The 18,559-nt window shown below is 44.8% G+C and overlaps 1 protein-coding gene across 10 annotated transcripts in view; it reads right to left on the reverse strand.

The window, feature by feature from the left end:
• Positions 1 to 18,559, reverse strand: part of LOC137439963 (dystrophin) — a 1,283,433-nt gene that overhangs the window by 561,921 nt on the left and 702,953 nt on the right. The gene's annotated exons all lie outside the window — the stretch shown is intronic.

The raw sequence follows: 18,559 nt of genomic DNA on the forward strand, positions 1-18,559 counted from the left end.
AACGTGTTTTCAGTGTTGTTAAAAAAAGGTTGTGCAATTTCAGTTGAAGTTTCAGTTAAAAAGGTTGTGCTCGATGTGCAGACCTTCCGTGCAGAAACTCTTCAGGATACTCCTGAAATCTCAGTGCAAAACGTGGACCAAATAAATAAAACAGAACACCTGGAGAAGTGTAACGGGATTCAAATGGTACAACAAAGTGCTTCCATTTCCCGCACTGACGAGGGTGATGAGGTAAATATGGCTGACAGTGAGTCGGTGAATGATACATCATTGATCCGACCACATGAAGGTGATCAAACTATGGTCCAACATAATTATGCCCATTTAACAAATGAGGGTGTAAACACAAATCCACAGGAGTGTGGAAACACAGATTTGACTCCATTTGAGGAAAGTCGCAGTCAAGCTGCCGATGTTTCCCAAACCCAACACTCTGGGGACCCCCCAGACGCTGGCATACTTGTTCATAAAACAGGAATGGCTGAAGGTATTGACCCAGACCCCTTTGGGGCAATGTCTGACTTATCGGAATCCGAGGAGGAGGTGGATGTGACGGTTGTATCACAATCAATGGTAGATCAGCCCCAAGTCCCTCCTCATCTTGTTCTCTCGTTTCTCAATAAAACTTGCAGACAACGGAATGTTGTCATTTTTTATCATTTCCCTGATTTGGCTTCCTTTATTCAGGCTGCAAAACTGGTCCTAAAAAAATCTGAGGAACTAAACCTAACAAAATCACAGTTCCATCGACTAATGAAAATAATAACAAAGGCAAAGTTTGGGTTTTCTCAGCGTCAGACAAAATTCACAAACAAATATGAAGACACTCACTCTTGCAACTCTTAATATAAATGGTGGTGGGGCGAATAACATCCACCAGATCCAAGTAAATAGTTTATTCAAACGGGAACAAGTTGATGTGATCTTACTGCAGGAAACTCATATCATTGACAATGTTGTACATGACTGGAGCAGCATTTTTAAAGGTAAATGCTTCCTCAGTAACATGTCGTCTGTATCTGCTGGAGTTGGGTTCTTGTTAAAACCAGGACTTGTACCTGATTCTTGCCTCTTTCAGGAGGGTATAAAGGGCCGGTTTGCTTCCCTGGAACTGGTGATTAATAACCTAAAATTTTTTATTTTTTATGTATATGCACCAAGTGAAAGTACTGACCGTAAAACTTTCTTCACTGTCGTGGTAAACCAATTAAAATTGTTTGACCTCAATTAGTACATATGCATGGGGGGTGATTTCAATTGCACGTTTGAGCCCAAATTGGACAGGAACTCACCAGAACCACATCCCGAAGCCCATGGTGACCTCTCCCATTTCCTTTCCGTCATGGGTTTCTTGATGTATGGCACTTGATACACTCAAATGACCAACAGTACACATGGTGTCGATGTTCCAATGGTCAAGTGTCCTTTGCGAGGCTTGACCGATGGTACATCACCCCACGTTTTAGGAATATGATAACCTTCTCAAATATTGTCCCGTCTATCTTCTCCGACCGGGTTCGAATCCCGGTCGATTGCTGAATTAACACCAGTGGGGTTGACTCAGCCTGTCATCCTTCCGAGGTCGGCAAATTGAGTACCAGTTCACTGGTAAATCCCTGTTTGTCGTTAAAGGCGGCAAAAAGGGTTGGCGTCAGGAAGGGCATCCGGCCGTAAAACATTGCTTCAAAAAGGGGACCGAAAAACAACAACAACCACGGTTCCCGAAAAAGGCCAACCCCCGCTTTGCGGGGAAAAATGGCCTCTAAAGGTGGGGTTTTTTTTTTTTAATCTTCTCCGACCACCACATGGTCACGATGGGCCTATCCTTTCCTCAGTTTAAACATACTAGTGCCTATTGGAAATTTAACACAAGGCTTTTGGATGATGCCTTTTTTAAGGAAGCCTTTCACAATCTATTGTTACGTGCTCCTCCCCGACCCCCTGGCCACGGTGTACCTCCGAACCCCGAGAGGAGCCACGGCAGAAAAATGTGTTATTCCGTGTCAAAATCAATATGAAAACCACACCAATGGTTATCAACAAGCACATAATGTATTAAAAATCACACAGGAATAACGATACAACAATGATAGCAATCAACAATACAATCAACACATCTTATGATGGTACCATCAGCTAGGGTAAGATAACTCACTGTGCTCCAAGTGAGTGAAAAAGAACTTCCCCCAATGTCTCTATAACTCAAACGTGATCCCCTCCAGCGAGTGTCAGAGCGAGATCAAATCGAAACCCGAACCCCGTTCAGATGGCGGGCCCGGTCACACTGCCAAACAGCTCACAGGCGTAGGCGGCCGAAACAGCATAAAGAGTCACGTGGTCCAAAACCGTGTCAGGCAAACTCACGGAGGAATGGGAAATCCAAAGGCGCCCTCCAGATATGAACGTTCACTGTTCAGTCGGCGAACCGCAAATTGATCTTCAAACTCCGCGTTGCGCACACACATCCCCGACAGACGACAGGATGGTGACAGAACTGACGCGTAGCAAAGACCTTTTGCGATGAACAAAGCGCGAGGGTCAAAATGGCCGACAGCTCGTACTTGAGTCGAAACGACCTGGCGATGATTCGTCAGAATCCCAACGCCAAACCTGACCACGCAGGTTTCTCAATCCCAGTGATAACCTATCGCAGGAATTCCTTTCAAGGAACTTAAAGTTCACTCGCGACTTTCGTTCGACAATGCTCGCTACGGAGCTTGAAGCGACTCGCTTCTTGTCCGACTTCACTCGCCCCGCCTCCTTTCTCTCCTCCTCCTCTTCTTCCTACAGCTCCCGATCCGGCTTCCTGTCTCTTTTTAACATTAACGCTTTTATCCTTTGCAAACAGTTCCTGAACAATAAACCTTTTGAAGACAATAATAGTACATAGAATCAGAAATATTTCCAGTGGAGGAAAACCACAACAACAGAAGTGACGAATCCGCAACACTATGGATAGTAGCAGTTGAAAAAAAGCCCCGTTTTGCTTCCATTAACCTGTGGTAGGATAATATGAAAACCCATATAAGGCTGTTTTGTCAACAGTTTAATTCATATGTCACTCATGAAAGTCGAGTCACATTGGCTCGGCGAGAAACTGAAATTCTAAAACTGGAGAACAAACTGGCGAAACAAGAGAATGAGGCAAACCATAAGTTACTCCTTGAAAGAAAGACCCAACTTAGAGAACTATTGCAGGAGAAAGCTGCAGGATTATTAGTTAGATTAAGAATAAAAAAATATTAAAGTATCAGATAGCCCGAGCAAATCCTTTTTTCACCTCGAATCCGAAACGAAGCCAGCTCGTCTTATCTTATCAGTTATGGACCCCAGTGAAAATGTAATTGCAAATTCTGATGGGGTAAAAAATACCATTAGAAAGTACTATTCAGAACTGTTTGCAAAAAAAGATGTTTATGAGGATAAGATGAAACCCTTTACCTCCCATCTCCCATCCCTGACTGAAACTCAACGGCTGTAGCTGAATGTGACGTTAACCCTTCCTGAATTAGAATGTGCTATGGTTGGAATGGAATCTCGAAAAGCTCCAGGAATTGATGGTCTACCAGCTGAGTTTTACTTGGAATTTTGGGATCTTTTAGGTCCAGAACTCTTAAATATAATCCAAGAATCCCTGCGAACTGGTGCAATGCCATTAAGCCTAAGGAGAGCGGTGGTGAGTCTCCTCCCAAAGTCAGGAGATCTCCGGCGGATGGAGAATTGGAGACCAGTTTTAGTATTGTGCACCGACTACAAACTGTTTTCAAAGGCGATGGCAAATCGTTTGAAGAAAGTCATTGGTGACCTGGTCCGACCCGATCAGACTTTCTGCAAACCCAGTCGATCCATTTATGACAACATTTTTTTAGTTTGGGATTTAATGGGCACTTTACCACTATCAAAATGATTTTGGAATATTTTTCTAGTCCATGAAAAAGCCTTTGACAGTATTGATCATGTTTTTTTGTGGCGTGTTCTGGAAGCATGTGGCTGCGGGGTTAATTTCAGAGCCTTCATATCTATTGTACACTGACATCTCTAGTGTAACTAAGATAAACAATGAACTAGTTTCCCCCATACATGTTCAGAGAGGGGTACGGCAGGGTTGCCCAGTCTCAGGATTGCTTTTTGCATTAGCAATGGAGCCATTACTTTGTACGCTCGGGGAGAATATCTCTGGCCTGACGTGTTTCCGAAGGAGTCCACCACTGACTATATCAGCGTATGCAGATGATGTGTGCGTCATAATCAGAAACAAACAGGATATTGACGCTCTTGTTAAATCCTTGAGAACCTTTTTCCAGGCTTCTTCCCTGAAAGTTAATTGGAGGAAAAGCAAAGCTATTTGGGTGCCATGCCTTAATAGTTGCCTACCTGTCTCGACACATCTACCTCCTCTTCCGGAAAACTTAGAATGGAAGGCAGATGGTATCGACTACCTTGGTGTGTCCCTTGGTTCCACACAATTTATGGAAAAGAATTGGGAAGACTTGATTGGAGAAATGGAGAGGAGACTGAACCTGTGGAAAAGAGCCCTACCGCACCTTTCATTTAAGGGCGGTGTCTTAGTTGCCAATAACTTGGTTGCTGCAACTTTATAGCATCGTTTTATTTGCCGACAACCGCCGGAAGTGCTGCTTAGAATGATCCAGGCCAAACTTGTGGACATTTTTGGGGGAGGCCATCATTGGCTGCGGCCAAACGTAATATGCCATACTTCATCTGAAGGAGGCCAAGGCCTTGTTCACGTGAAATCCCGCCTCATGGCCTTTCGCTTGTGCTCCATTCAGTGCCTTCTATATGTTGAGCATCTGCCAAACTACCCATTGGCCTGCCATATTTTACAACAGGCGGGCAGACTCGGCTATGGTCGTGAAGTATTCCTGACCCACCTCAAGTATGTGGATACATCAACGCTCCCTATATTCTACCAGAGCCTTCTCAATGCCTGGAAAGGTCTTACAGTGAGTCGCAAAGTGGACACATACTCCCCAGGGATGTTCGAAGTTGAACCACTGTTTTTCAACTCTCTCTTCCCTGATGTATTCAAGAGCCGTGATTTGTGCCAACGCTTCATTGATACACACACAGGCATGAACAAAGTATGGCACCTATGGCCAGACTCTGGTGTAGGGTGGAAGACCATGGAAGAAATTTCAAATATGACAGGAATTCGGTCCAAGAGGACAAGCGGCTTAATATTGAGGAAAGTCGTACAAAAAGGTCATCAGCGACGGTATTATGGACTCAGAATACACATGGACATCCTGATGAGTCATACTTCCCTAAACTGATTTTTGACTGCTCCCCCAGAGAACTTCCACCTGTTAGCACAGGGACAAATCAGTTGCAAGCTGCAAGCAGCAAGAGCCTGTATAGGTGTTGCGTGTCCCTAATTCTCGGTGTTTCTCCATTAAACGGAGTAGCACGCTGGAAGAGACTACTCCCTGCCGGGCCCCCCACTGAACCTGTGTAGGAATCGATGTATTGTAAACAAATCACCAAAAGAACAGGGGATCTCCAGTGGCGCATTGCCCGCTGGATCATCCCATGCAATACATATGTGAGGAATTTTGCCCCAATATCTGCATGCAGCCCCTTTCGCTCTGTAAATGAGGATGTATTTCATTTTAGCATTGGCTGTGAAAGACTTTTTCCATTATTTAACTGGTTGAACTTTGTGTCGCACAAATTGAATTTCAGATTTACTTTTCGCTCCTTTATTTTTGGGTTCAAAAAGAAATGTACACAAGACAAAAAATATGAACTGTTGTGTTTTTTTGTAGCAACAGCAAAACTTGCTACATACCTGTCCAGAAAGGAGAAGCGTAACGGTAAACCGCTTCACCAATGCAACGTCATGACGTTTTTCACTGCGCTTGTTTCTGCAAGGGTAAAACTTGAATTTTATTTTTTCCAAGACCTTGGCTGAACCTGATGTGTTTGTGGAAAAATTGTGTTTAGAAAATGTTCGTGAAGTTCGCCAAAATGAGTTGGTATTATCTATCTCTTTCTTAAATAATCAAGTCTTTATATAGTTTTGGTAGTATTGCTTTATTTTATGTTTTTGTAAAAATGAAATGATTAATTGTTATACTCGTTTCCTTGCTTTCTTTTTCTCTCCTGTTTTGTTTTGTAAATTGTACATACACACTTTTATATTTTTGTAATAAAAGGACCTCAAAAGTCTCTCTGTCTCCCTGTCTCTCACCTACTCTCTCCCTCTCTCTCCTACTCTCCCTCCCTCTACCTCTCTCCCTGTACTGTTCCTTTTATTCTATTCAGCATCCTGATCCGATCATCCTGATCTGAACCCCTTGATTGTCATCTGTGTGTAACTTACACCGCAGAAGTTTGTGAATGTGAAACGAGCATTCCATGGAAGCAGATTTGGACCAGGGGATCCCAAACTCCCAGTTCCCAAACATATCTTGATTTTTTTTAGGGGGATTTTAACGTTTTCTCAGATAATTTTTTTATCATAGGTTCCGGTAGTACCAACTAGGTACAAGTACCATTTGCGTCATGAGGCGAATGTGATTTCAAATTTTGGGTCATGGACAAAAACCTTTGGGAACCAATGATCTGGATGGGTAAATGACTCAAAATGCTACAGGCTTGTCTCAATTCATGAAAAGGAATAACATTATGAGGATGAAAATACGTTCACAAGGATTAACATTATCAGGATGAAAATACAATTAAAGTCTTTGGGCCCTATTTCAGCAGAAAAAGCCCAGGCATTGATCGCTAGAACAGCAAGGATTACCTTTGCTATACGGAAAGCAATCTGCTAATTACAGTGAAATAACATTGTCACCATCTTGTCTAGCCTCGTCCATGCTTCAGATCGCAGATGGCACTGTATGTTCCCACTTGCATGTTTACACGAAAAACGTTTTTTTACCTATGCCACCAAAGGTGGATGGAGGTTATGTTTTCACCCCTATCTGTCTGTCCGTTTGTTTGTGAACAAGATATCTCAAAACGTCGTGAACGGATTCGGACAAAATTTGGCAGAGAGGTAGCGTATGTGACAAGGTCGAAATGATTAAATTTTGGTGAAGATCTGCATGTGGATCCGGCGAGAATAATTTTTAAGTGATTCTTCACCATTGGGTGATAGGGCCAAAAACGATAAATAGCAGAATATCTCAAAAAGTTGTGGATGGATTTGGATGAAACTTGTTGGACAGGTTGGGTGTGTGACACGGAAGAATTGATTCAATTTTGGTGAAGATCCGGATCCGGATCCAAATAGTAGAATTTTAAAGTGGTTCTTCACCATTGGCAGATTGGGCCAAACACGATACATAGCAGAATATCACAAAAAAGTTGTGGATGGATGATTTCGATTAAATGTGATTCTGTATTGTGATTTTCTGGTCTACTCCGGGATACAAAATGTAAACTGTCCACCTGGCGGAGGTATGCTCTCTACTGAGTTCCGTTCTAGTTTACTTTGGGTTTTTTTATTTGAGTTGTTATTCTAAAATGGGTTTGAACTCATCAACTGCTTTTGATTGGACTCCTTTTTATAATGTTTTTTGAAATAAAATGCGTCCTTCAAGTTTTTATTGAATTTGCTCCAAAAGTCCTGGTTCGGTGGTATTTGGGGTTTCGGGATCTTAAACACCCAGAACTACCCATTGCAAAATCTCAATTTTGGGTGTCTTTGTGTACGGACAGAGTCAAGGCTCATGGAAGAGCTAGAATACTGATCGGATCAGGATGCTGAATAGAACGAAAAAAAAAGAGAGAAAGAGAGAGAGAGAGAAAAAAGAGAAAAGAAAGACAGGACGAAAGAAAGGCAGGACGAAAGAAAGAAAGGAAACAGCAGGGTTCAAGGACAAAAATACAGGGTAACTTGGACAAATGATAGGTGTAGGGAGGGTTGACGACACATGGGGTGGACAACATCGATACAGAAGCAGAGGAGGCATGTTTTGCATTCTTGTCTGAACATGTGATTCATGATTCCTGGAACCCAGGTTCAAATTCCATGTACTTCTACTTCTACTACTTCTACTACGGGTATGTCCAGTCTCCTCGGGCAATGATGACATGTGCAATAATATTGCCTTTCTATGGCTGGTACACATGGGTAAGTGTGGTATAGACAGGGGTCGCCACTCCTCTCCATCTCTCTGCTGTCTGTTGGGGAGTTCATCCTCTTCCATCCGTGCTGTTGGAGTCAACTGGACTCTCCTCCACCAGATGTGCAGAGCCATCTGCTATTTAAACCGCATAGCTGTGGAACTACTACTACGACTACTTCTGTAATGGCCCCAATTATTTCCACATTGTTGTGGGCTGAACAACAACAAACAACAGGCATTTTAAGGCCATTTTCCCTGCTAGAGCGGGGGTTAGCCTTGCGGTCCCCATGACAATCTTCTCCATTTTGCCCTATTTTCTGCATCTCTCCTTGTTAACCCCCTTGCCTGCATTTCTTCTTCCACCATCTTTAGCCAGGTCTTTCTCGGTCTTCCCGGTCCTCTACGTCCTTCCACATTCATTTCCATCACTCTTCTCAACCAGTCACTTTCATCCTTCCCCAACACATGACCAAACCATCTCAACCTGTTCCTCTTCACAGCATCAATCACAGGCTCTATTCCCATCATCTTTCGCAATTCATCATTTGTCTTCCTCTCTCTCAACGATACTCCGCACATCCATCGAACCATTCGCATTTCCACCCTTTCCAGCCTTCGTTGCTGCTCTACGTTCATTACCCATGTCTCGCTCCCGTAAATCATAACACTTCTCACACATGCAGCATACACCTTTCCCTTCAGCTTCAACGAGACTCCCCTCCTCGTCAGCACGCCACTCAGTTCCCGAAACTTCTTCCATGCACATCTCACTCTCGCAACCGTTGCAGAGTCTGATCCACCTTCTCCATTCAGCATGTCTCCGAGGTAGCAAAATGTTTTCACACCTTCCAGCTTCACGCCCTCTCCAAGATCCAACTCAACATTTCCTCTATCTGCAGCTCCCTCTGTGCACACCTTACATTTGAATGTAGCTGCCACATTGGTTAATGACCCTCTCAGACCACTACATTTTTGATGCACATATATGTTTTGATGTACGTACCACTTCGGTTCGATGTACGTACGTACCATGTACGTACCGGGACTTCCGGTTCCTCGGGCGAGTGAGGCGTGCTTCGAGCTCTTCACGGCATCGAAGTTTGAGTGTTTTCCCATTCTTGGCTTTGTCAAATTTCCACTGGTTATTTTGCTGTGTACGTGTTATTGTGTGTTTCTAGTTGGTGTTGGTTTGTGGTTCGTGCAAACTTGTGTGTAGTTAATCGTTTTCTGAGTCGTACCTCGTGCGCGGCCTGGTGACTTGGGGCTTCCCTCCCCCCGTCGGTGTTTTGTCGGTTTGGGTTATTTCCTTCGCTGTATTGCTTGTTTCTTTTATTTTGTTTTCTCCCCCTCACCTCACCTCCCTAGACAAATAATTATATATTGATTCTTTCTCTCCTCCCGGACACGTGCTTGTTCGCTCTCCTCCTCGTCTCGGCTTGTGCCCCGCCCCCTGTATCTCGTTTTCTTCCGCCTCTGCTCCTTCTTTCTCAAATCCACGTTCTCGCTTGGAGACTTTTCCCGGATTGTTTTTTCATGGTTCTGTTTGGATATTGTTGGAATATGTTTAAACCGCAGCCGTGATGCTGACACCCCCCCCCCCAGAATTTACATGTTTTAAACGTTTCCCAGTGTGTACCCTGGTCAGAATAGGTACACCGTATCCCTGCGTGTCGTAAGAGACGACTAAGAGGGTTGGCGTCAGGAAGGGCATCCGGCCATAAAAACATTGCCTCAAAAAGAGAACCACGACAATCACAAGTACATATGGGCAGGGTGCAGCCCGAAGTGGAGATCGGTTTCTGAGGTTTGGGACATGGAATGTGGGGACAATGACAGGGAGATCAGGAGAAGTGGTGGAAGTATTGGTCAGAAGAAGAGTGGACATATGTTGTGTGCAAGAGACGAGATGGAAGGGAAGTGGTGTGAGAATGGTGAAGGGTAGGCAGGGACAGAAATACAAGTTTGTGTGGCAAGGGTGCCCGGAGGGCGTGAATGGTGTTGGTGTCCTGTTTTCTGAGGAGTTTGTAGACAGTGTGGTGAGTGTGACTAGAGTGAGCGATAGGTTGATGATGGTGAAAATGACGATTGGAAAGCTCTTGGTGAACGTCATCTCGGGATATGCTCCGCAGGTTGGTCGAAGCGATGAAGAGAAGGACAAGTTCTGGTGTGCGATAGAGAAGCTGATGGAAAACGTGAAAGATGAGGAAGTTGTTGTGGTGGGAGGAGGCCTGAATGGACATGTGGGAAGGAGTATGTATGGTTTTGAGGGAGTTCATGGGGGTTACGGATATGGTGTGAGAAATGGAGAAGGTGAAAGGATTTTGGAGTTTGCTGATGGAGCTGATTTGTTGATTTGTAATACTCAGTTCCAGAAAGAGGACAATAAGCTTGTTACATACACGTCAGGTGGGTCGACGACAACCGTTGACTACCTGATGGTGCGTCGGCGAGATAGGGGGCACCTCCGGGACACAAAGGTGATCCCGGGGGAGGAGGCTGTTTCACAGCACCACTTGGTTGTCTGCGACATAAGGGTGAAAGGTGCGAGGAGAGCTCGGCGGGTGAAGTACCAACCGAGAATGAAGGTGTGGAGGTTGAAAGAGGTGACAGTAAGGGAGGCATTAAAAGAGAGGCTGAGTAGGGTAGAGGATGATGTGGTTGAGCTTGAAAGTGGTTGGATGTCAATGAAAGCTAGTCTGTTGGGAGCCGTTGGTGAGGTATGTGGATGGACAAAAGGACCACCGAGGCACTCGGAAACATGGTGGTGGGATGTTGAGGTTGGAAAGAGGATTGACGAGAAGAGGAAGAAGTTCAAAGAGTGGCAGAAGGCAAAGGGTACGGGAGCAGAAACAGCAGAGCATGAAAGTTATAAGGCAGCCAGGAAGGCTGCAAAGAAAGAGGTAGCAAAGGCGCAGGAGGCATGTAGGAAAATGTTCGGAGAACGCTTGGATTCGGAAGAGGGTCAGAAAGCAGTATTCAGGATTGCAAAGCAGATAGCGAAAGAGAGGTGTGATGTGATGGGGGTGAGTTGCTTGAAGGATGAAGTGGGACAAATCGTTGTCGACCCAGATGGAATTAAAGGAAGATGGAAAAGATATATGGAAATGCTGTTGAATACAGAGAATGAATGGGATGGCAACATAGAGAGTAACCCAGTTTTAGGACCGGCAGAGAAGATAACTGAGAAGGAAGTTGAGGAAGCGATAAAAGCAATGAAGAGTGGAAAAGCGGGAGGGCCGACAGGAATTGTGGGAGATATGTTGAAGGCAGCAGGAAGTTGGGGTGTGAAGAGAATGACAGAGATCTGTAATCTGGTGGTGAAAGAAGGCCGCATTCCAGTGGATTGGGAACTAAGTACCCTCGTCCCTCTATACAAGGGGAAAGGTGACCCTCTGGAGTGTGGCTCGTACCGAGCGATAAAGTTATTGGAGCATGGAATGAAGGTATTGGAAAGGGTGTTGGAGAGGAGGATAAGGAAGAAAGTGAAGATCGACGAAATGCAGTTTGGATTTATGCCAGGAAGAGGAACGACAGATGCGCTTTTCATTGTGAGGCAGTTGCAGGAGAAGTACATGGATAAGAGGAAGAAGTTGTTTTTTGGGTTTGTTGATCTGGAGAAAGCATTCGATAGGGTTCCATGCAAAGTATTGACATGGGCATTGAGGAAGTTAGGAGTGGAGGAATGGTTGATCAGAGTAGTGATGGCAATGTACAAAAGAGCACGCACAGCTGTAAGGACGAAGGACGGGAACAGTGGTGAGTTTGAGGTGAAGGTGGGAGTGCATCAGGGGTCGGTACTAAGTCCACTACTATTTGTAGCTGTGATGGAGGTGCTGGCTCAGACCGTAAAGGAGGGTTTACCATGGGAGTTGTTGTATGCAGATGATCTGGTGTTGATTGCGGAAAGTATGGATGGACTGAAGGAAAAGATGAACAAGTGGAAGGAATGTATGGAGACAAAAGGTCTGAAGGTGAATATCGGAAAGACAAAGGTGATGGCAAGTGGTAAAGCATGTGGTGAGGTGGAAAGAACTGGGAAGTGGCCGTGTGCTGTGTGCAGGAAGGGTGTCGGAGTGAACTCCATTCAATGTACAATGTGTGCTGAGTGGGTTCATCAAAAATGTAGTGGTCTGAGAGGGTCATTAACCAGTGTGGCAGCTACATTCAAATGTAAGGTGTGCACAGAGGGAGCTGCAGATGGAGGAAATGTTGAGTTGGATCTTGGAGACGGCGTGAAGCTGGAAGGTGTGAAAACATTTTGCTACCTCGGAGACATGCTGAATGGAGAAGGTGGATCAGACTCGGCAACGGTTGCTCGAGTGAGATGTGCATGGAAGAAGTTTCGGGAACTGAGTGGCGTGCTGATGAGGAGGAGAGTGTCGCTGAAGCTGAAGGGAAAGGTGTATGCTGCATGTGTGAGAAGTGTTATGATTTATGGGAGCGAGACATGGGTAATGAACGTAGAGCAGCAACGAAGGCTGGAAAGGGTGGAAATGCGAATGGTTCGATGGATGTGCGGAGTATCGTTGAGAGAGAGGAAGACAAATAATGAATTGCGAAAGATGATGGGAATATTGCCTGTGATTGATGCTGTGAAGAGGAACAGGTTGAGATGGTTTGGTCATATATTGAGGAAGGATGAAAGTGACTGGTTGAGAAGAGTGATGGAAGTTAATGTAGAAGGAAGTAGAGGACGGGGAAGACCGAGAAAGACTTGGCTAAAGATGGTGGAAGAAGAAATGCGGGCAAGGGGGTTAACAAGGAGAGATGCAGAAAATAGGGCAAAATGGAGAAGATTGTCATGGGGACCGCAAGGCTAACCCCTGCTCTAGCAGGGAACATGGCCTTAAAATGCATGTTGTTGTGTTGTGTACGTACCACTACATACTGTATATGTGGGCTGAGCCTGGAAACTTTTTTGACCCAAATCTTTAGCGAACAAGCTGCTTGGACCAGGTGATCGACTGAAGATGCAGGAATTTGTAATTTGTTGACTGTCAAAGATAACTTGTGTACTCTTTACAAAAGATATTTAACGTCCAACAATGACAAGTGCTGGCAGACAGGTCCTCCGGCTAAAAACTCCTTCCTATGGACAGTGCGCACCTTGATGCCTCGCCCTGTCTCTGAAACACCAGGGTGAGAGCTTAGGGCCGCGTCGGGGTTAAAACCAAGGCGAGTTAACTCAGCAGTGAGCGCACACACCTTTTGGCTATCCTGTCAGACAGTCGACGTTCGATTTATAGGTACTGTATCTATATTTATTTGTCCACCGTCTACGCGCAACGTCGTCATTCAAATGAATGTACACCGAGGTCTACCAATGTCCAGCATGAGATGTATGTGCAAGCTCCACCATGAGCCTCAGACGATTGCAGAAAAAAAAAAACATCAAAATATAATTACCACAAGCAAGATAACGAATCGTCTAATGTAACAGAGGGCTCGTTTATCTATTCCGGTCGAGTTTACAGGCAAATCCAGAATCGATCTCCCAATCTCAAATGCATACATAGTTGCAACAACATGAGCTTACCAACCTCACTATCCCATCGACATCCTCAAAATAACAAGCAAAACGTTCCCACAACAAAAAGCGATATCCGCAAGGGTTTCTCAGGCATGTACTGTGTCTGTGAAAATGTATTTTTCAATTCTGTCAACCACAAGCCGAATGCATAGTTGACATGACTGCAAAAACAATGTAGGCCTCGCGACAACTCGACAATCTAAAATAGAGCAAATAAAATCTCCTCTCTGCAAAAGTAAGCATTTTGAGAAGCAATCAGGGCCGCAAGATGTAAGGACAATTCTCCAAGTGGAAGAGGTTACTCTGAAAAGCATCGATTTCTTTATCTTTGCAAGTTCATGGAAGCTCTGCATGCTCTCACATGCCATCACGCCTTGGGCATCGATTGGCCGAAACTGGCAAATTAGCTGCAGCGGCGTTTTAAAAGGCCGGGAGATGCGGAAAACATGAAGCGCAGGAGCAGAGCGTGCGGTGTGTTGGTATCGAAGGGACAAATCCGGTACAACGCACTAATCTCCCTTGCTGTGCTGTTGGAAAATGGCAGCCAGTATGGGATAATGGGAAATGTCAGGCCGGAACCCAAAATTGGTTCGGTTCGAATATCGCCTGCCTCTGCTTGCCTTCCAACCCTGTTGTAACAAATTATTACTACAAGGCCTTGGGTGATAGCAACAGTCATGTGACAGAACCTGCATTGGCCGCAGATCATAAGAAGAATCTAAATTCCACACTCATTGCAGCTCACACGGAATGGGATCATTACTGCCACCCCTCACCCCATCTAGTTAAGTGTGTCCCATACTCCCTCTTCCCTTCACTTTCATCCTTCCATTAAAGGCCTTCCCCTCTCCACAACTCTTCCCGGACCTTCCCTTTGTATCCCCCACACTCACTCAGCCCTTCTTTTCCTAGTATTTTTCTCTTTCAAAATTTACCCCCTTCACTTCTCACTACCCCCCAAACCACCAGCTGCATACATACCCAAGGTACTATCGCCATACCCACAAGTCGATGACATTTTAATTTGAATCCACATCTAATCTACAAGAACTATAAATGTCATGGAAGACAAGGAAATTGAATCTTCAATGTACTTTTACCTTAATGACAGAAATATTGGAGGAGGATGGGGTTGAGGATCAAATCAACAGATCAGATGATTCTGAAGAATAAATACTCGGCATCAAATTAAGGAATTATTCAAGCATAAAAATATCCAATCTGGAGGATCCTCCAGATCCAAAAGCTACTGAAAAGAAGATCCTTCAGCGTCTAGAGTTGCATAAAGAACCCTCCTGGGTCCTCAGCTGACTAATGGAGGATCCTACAAGTTTACAGTTGGCTGAACGATCCTCCAATTTTCTCACGTGCTAGTGAGGTACCCATTATGTTCCACTACTGGCTGACGCAGAACTCCAAGTTCCATAACTGTTTCATAAAAGACTCAATAAAGGCTTCCTATCTTGTCGATGGAAAAAAATTCCAAATTCGACAGCTGTCTGATAAAGGATCTTTCTCGATCCCACTGCCGGTTGATAGTGGACCCTCCACAATGTGATGGATGACCCTCCAGGGTCAATGGATTACCATTACCCGGAGCAGCAAACAACTGGTTTATTTGACAAAGGTTTCTTTTAAACGTGTCACAGGTCTACAAGAGCATGGTTGTTGTTTCTGTTGTTGTAGTTTTTATTGGGGTCGATTTTTTAAATGGTCACTCATTGTTCGGACAGCTGCTAGACCCCACCCACAGTTGTTGCTTGACTCCACCCACCATGGCACCCAGACGTACCCAATATGGCTGCCATCTTGGTTTTCTGGTGGGCCAAAGACAGGCCTGTAGGTGTAGGCCTCTGCTGATTATGCACTGCCTGGGTTTGTTGCGTCAGATTTCCATTGGCAATTGGTTTGGGTCAAGTGTTATTCACGATGAGGGACCCCAAAAAAATCTCATCATATGTCAAAGAAAAATTATTGGTAAGGTTTAATGAAACCCGTCTACGCATGGTACGTGTCTCCCTTAAAAAATAGCTTCAGGTAATTTTTGAAGGGCCCCATATTGGGGTTAAACATTTAGTCACCGTGCGTGCGATGAATCAGCTCGTTCTGATATAACCGTCACAGGAGCGTCACATGGATGAGAGGTATCGAGTAAAAATTTTAAAGCACATTAAATGTGTGTTTCCCAATCGTTCAGTTCATCTTTCAAGAGTGTTTTAAATGCGCGCTTCCCAATTGGTCCGTCGCCGGATTTTGTTGCAGGTCGTGACCAGAGTGAGGTCATTGTTGTTGAAATGCAAAGTCGAGGCTCATGGAAGAGCTAGAACACAGAACGGTCCAGGAGGTTTCGGAACAAAAGGAACACTGGAAACAGAGGAGGGAAACACACCAACATCAGGGATGAGGGACAAACTAGATGACTCTTAATCACTTCTTCCCCTACATAAGATTTGTTAGTTTGTCAACCCCTCATTCTGCCCCTCCCCTCCCCTCCCTCACCTTAACAACCCTCTCACAGCACATTGTCCTTTTCCCCTTTATAAATCTACTTCCATCTTCATCTCAATCTCTACTTGCTGTCTCAGCTTTATATCTGGGGGGTGGATATCAGTTTGTAGGATTCACTTTGGCCCTGAGGACATGAAGTCCCAAATATGTTTACCTGGCAAATACATAATTGACTAGACATACTGCTTGAGGCACAGCTGTGACACTTAATCAGTGCCCACAACAGCCTACTCTTTTCCAAAGGTACTGTGGCATATTTAACAACCACAAGTGAATACTATAGAATGAACATCCAGCTAACCCTAACCCACCCCACAACCCTTTCCCCTCCCAAAGAGATTGACAGTGATGGTGTCGACATGAACCTTTTTAGAAGCCAGTGTCACACCAATGGGTGCAAGCAACCTTTTGGTTGGATTAGCGGTCTATGGTACCACCTTGTGGTTCATCGACGTCTGTTTGCCCATTTCCCCCTCTACCCTACTCACCCTATTTCCCATTTTGCCTTCACTTGCTTTTCAATCACCTTTTCATAATTCTTACCGTCCTTGACTAGTAAATGATTTTGTGACTTCAGGATCATTGCATCCACGGTGGTTTTTGAGAGTTTCAAATGCATTACGAGTCGTTTTTGTGTTGCACATGAAGTAACGAAGGCAAAAACAAACAGCACTGCCAAAAACTGGTGAACCTGTGCATATCCATGTGACCACTACATATTGCCCATTTTGTGACCGCGACACGGTTACGTCTCGACCTATCCAACAACGTCTTGTATCCACAATCTATCACAATGTGCTGTGTTTATAATCAAGCCTACATGCCCGTGTAAACTCAAGACTATCGTTTTGATAATGGCGGGAGGACGCTCTGCAGCGCAGGGGACGGGATCCTTCAGATGTGTTCATGGAGCGGTCAGCTGTTCATTCTGCATTTGGGTTGATATTAATGATTCGAAAAGACAGTCGGTCATTGTATGGGAATAGAACAGCCTTTAGAGGCCATTTTTCCGCGCAGAGCAGGTGTTGGCCTTTTTCGGTCACCGTGGTCCACTTTTTGAAGCAATGTTTTATGGCCGGATGCCCTTCCTGCCGCCAACCCTGTTAGTCGCCTCTTGCGACACACAGGGAATTACCAGTGAGCTGGTACTCAATTTGCCGACCTCGGAAGGATGACCTCCCACTGATAGGTCAGGCTGAGTCAACCCCCCCTGGTGTTAATTCAGCGATCGACCGGGATTCCAACCCAGGATCCTAGGACTCCAAGCCTGCACCTTAACCGCGAAACCAACACCAGGCTTAGGTCATTGTATGGGAATAATGCAGCTACATCATACGATTTAGGGTGAGGTTGTCAAATTAGCTTTACCTACACCAGGTGAGAGTGCGAGGATGTGGACAAGGCATGATCAGCAGAATGGCCTCGTCCTGTGCCGAAGGTTCCTTGGACAGTGTTTCCTTAAATTTAAATCTTCAGCAAGAAAACCTCTTTCTTTTCAATGATTTCTCTCGATCCTTTTGAGCGTCTGAAATATCGTTTCTCCAAAGGACAACAGCTCAAAACGGGACATTTAAAGTGGGAGAATTAAATAAAGTGTGACGCAGGTTACAAAAACCAAAAACAGAACAGTCATCGCCTAAAAAGGAAAATGTAACAGAATTGAAATATGAATAAACGAGAATAGCACTGGGTAGAGCGTATACCTCCGCAAGGCTGCACCGCTTACCTTGTGTGGCCCACTGAGAGGTCAAATCTGGATCCGGACCCGAACCAAATTTGAATCGGGTTGTTCTCGTCAACTACCCAACTCGTCCACAACGGTTTGACATATCGTGCGACATCTCGTTTTTGGCCCCATCTCTCAATGGTGAAGAATCAGTTAAATAATTATAGTATCAGGATGAGAATCTTCAGCAAAATCGAATCGATTCGTCCTTTTCATACACAAAACCTGTCCACCGGATTTCGTCCGAATCTGTGAAGAACATTTTGAGATGTCCTGCTCACAAACAGACAAACAAACAGAGGTGCAAACAAAACCAAAAAAAGTTTCGTCCTCGAAATCTACGAAGCTTGAACTGAAGTCGAGGAAAATGCTGAATAACAATTAATGGCGAGGAAGCGTTCTGCCAGCTGCAAGACGGTGATGCAAGGAATTAGTTATAACTGGCTTCTACGCCAAGGTGCACATCAGACTCAACAAAGCTTATTCAGTTGAAATAATAGAAAATGACAGAGAAGGATTGCCCAAAGGCGCAGGAGATAAACCGAAACGAAGGGATTTCTGGAACAGTCTGGGGCGCTCAATCGCAGAATCTGGATTTCAAAGGGGCCCCGAGATGGATCCATTTATCAAGGTTTGAGACCTGCAAGGGATAGATCTGGGGGAAAGGAAATTGGAGACCTCTTGGTGACATTTGCT

The sequence above is a fragment of the Myxine glutinosa genome, chromosome 14, assembly GCF_964187855.1.
Source record: "Myxine glutinosa chromosome 14, kmMyxGlut1.1, whole genome shotgun sequence".
NCBI classification, from domain to species: Eukaryota; Metazoa; Chordata; class Myxini; order Myxiniformes; family Myxinidae; genus Myxine; species Myxine glutinosa.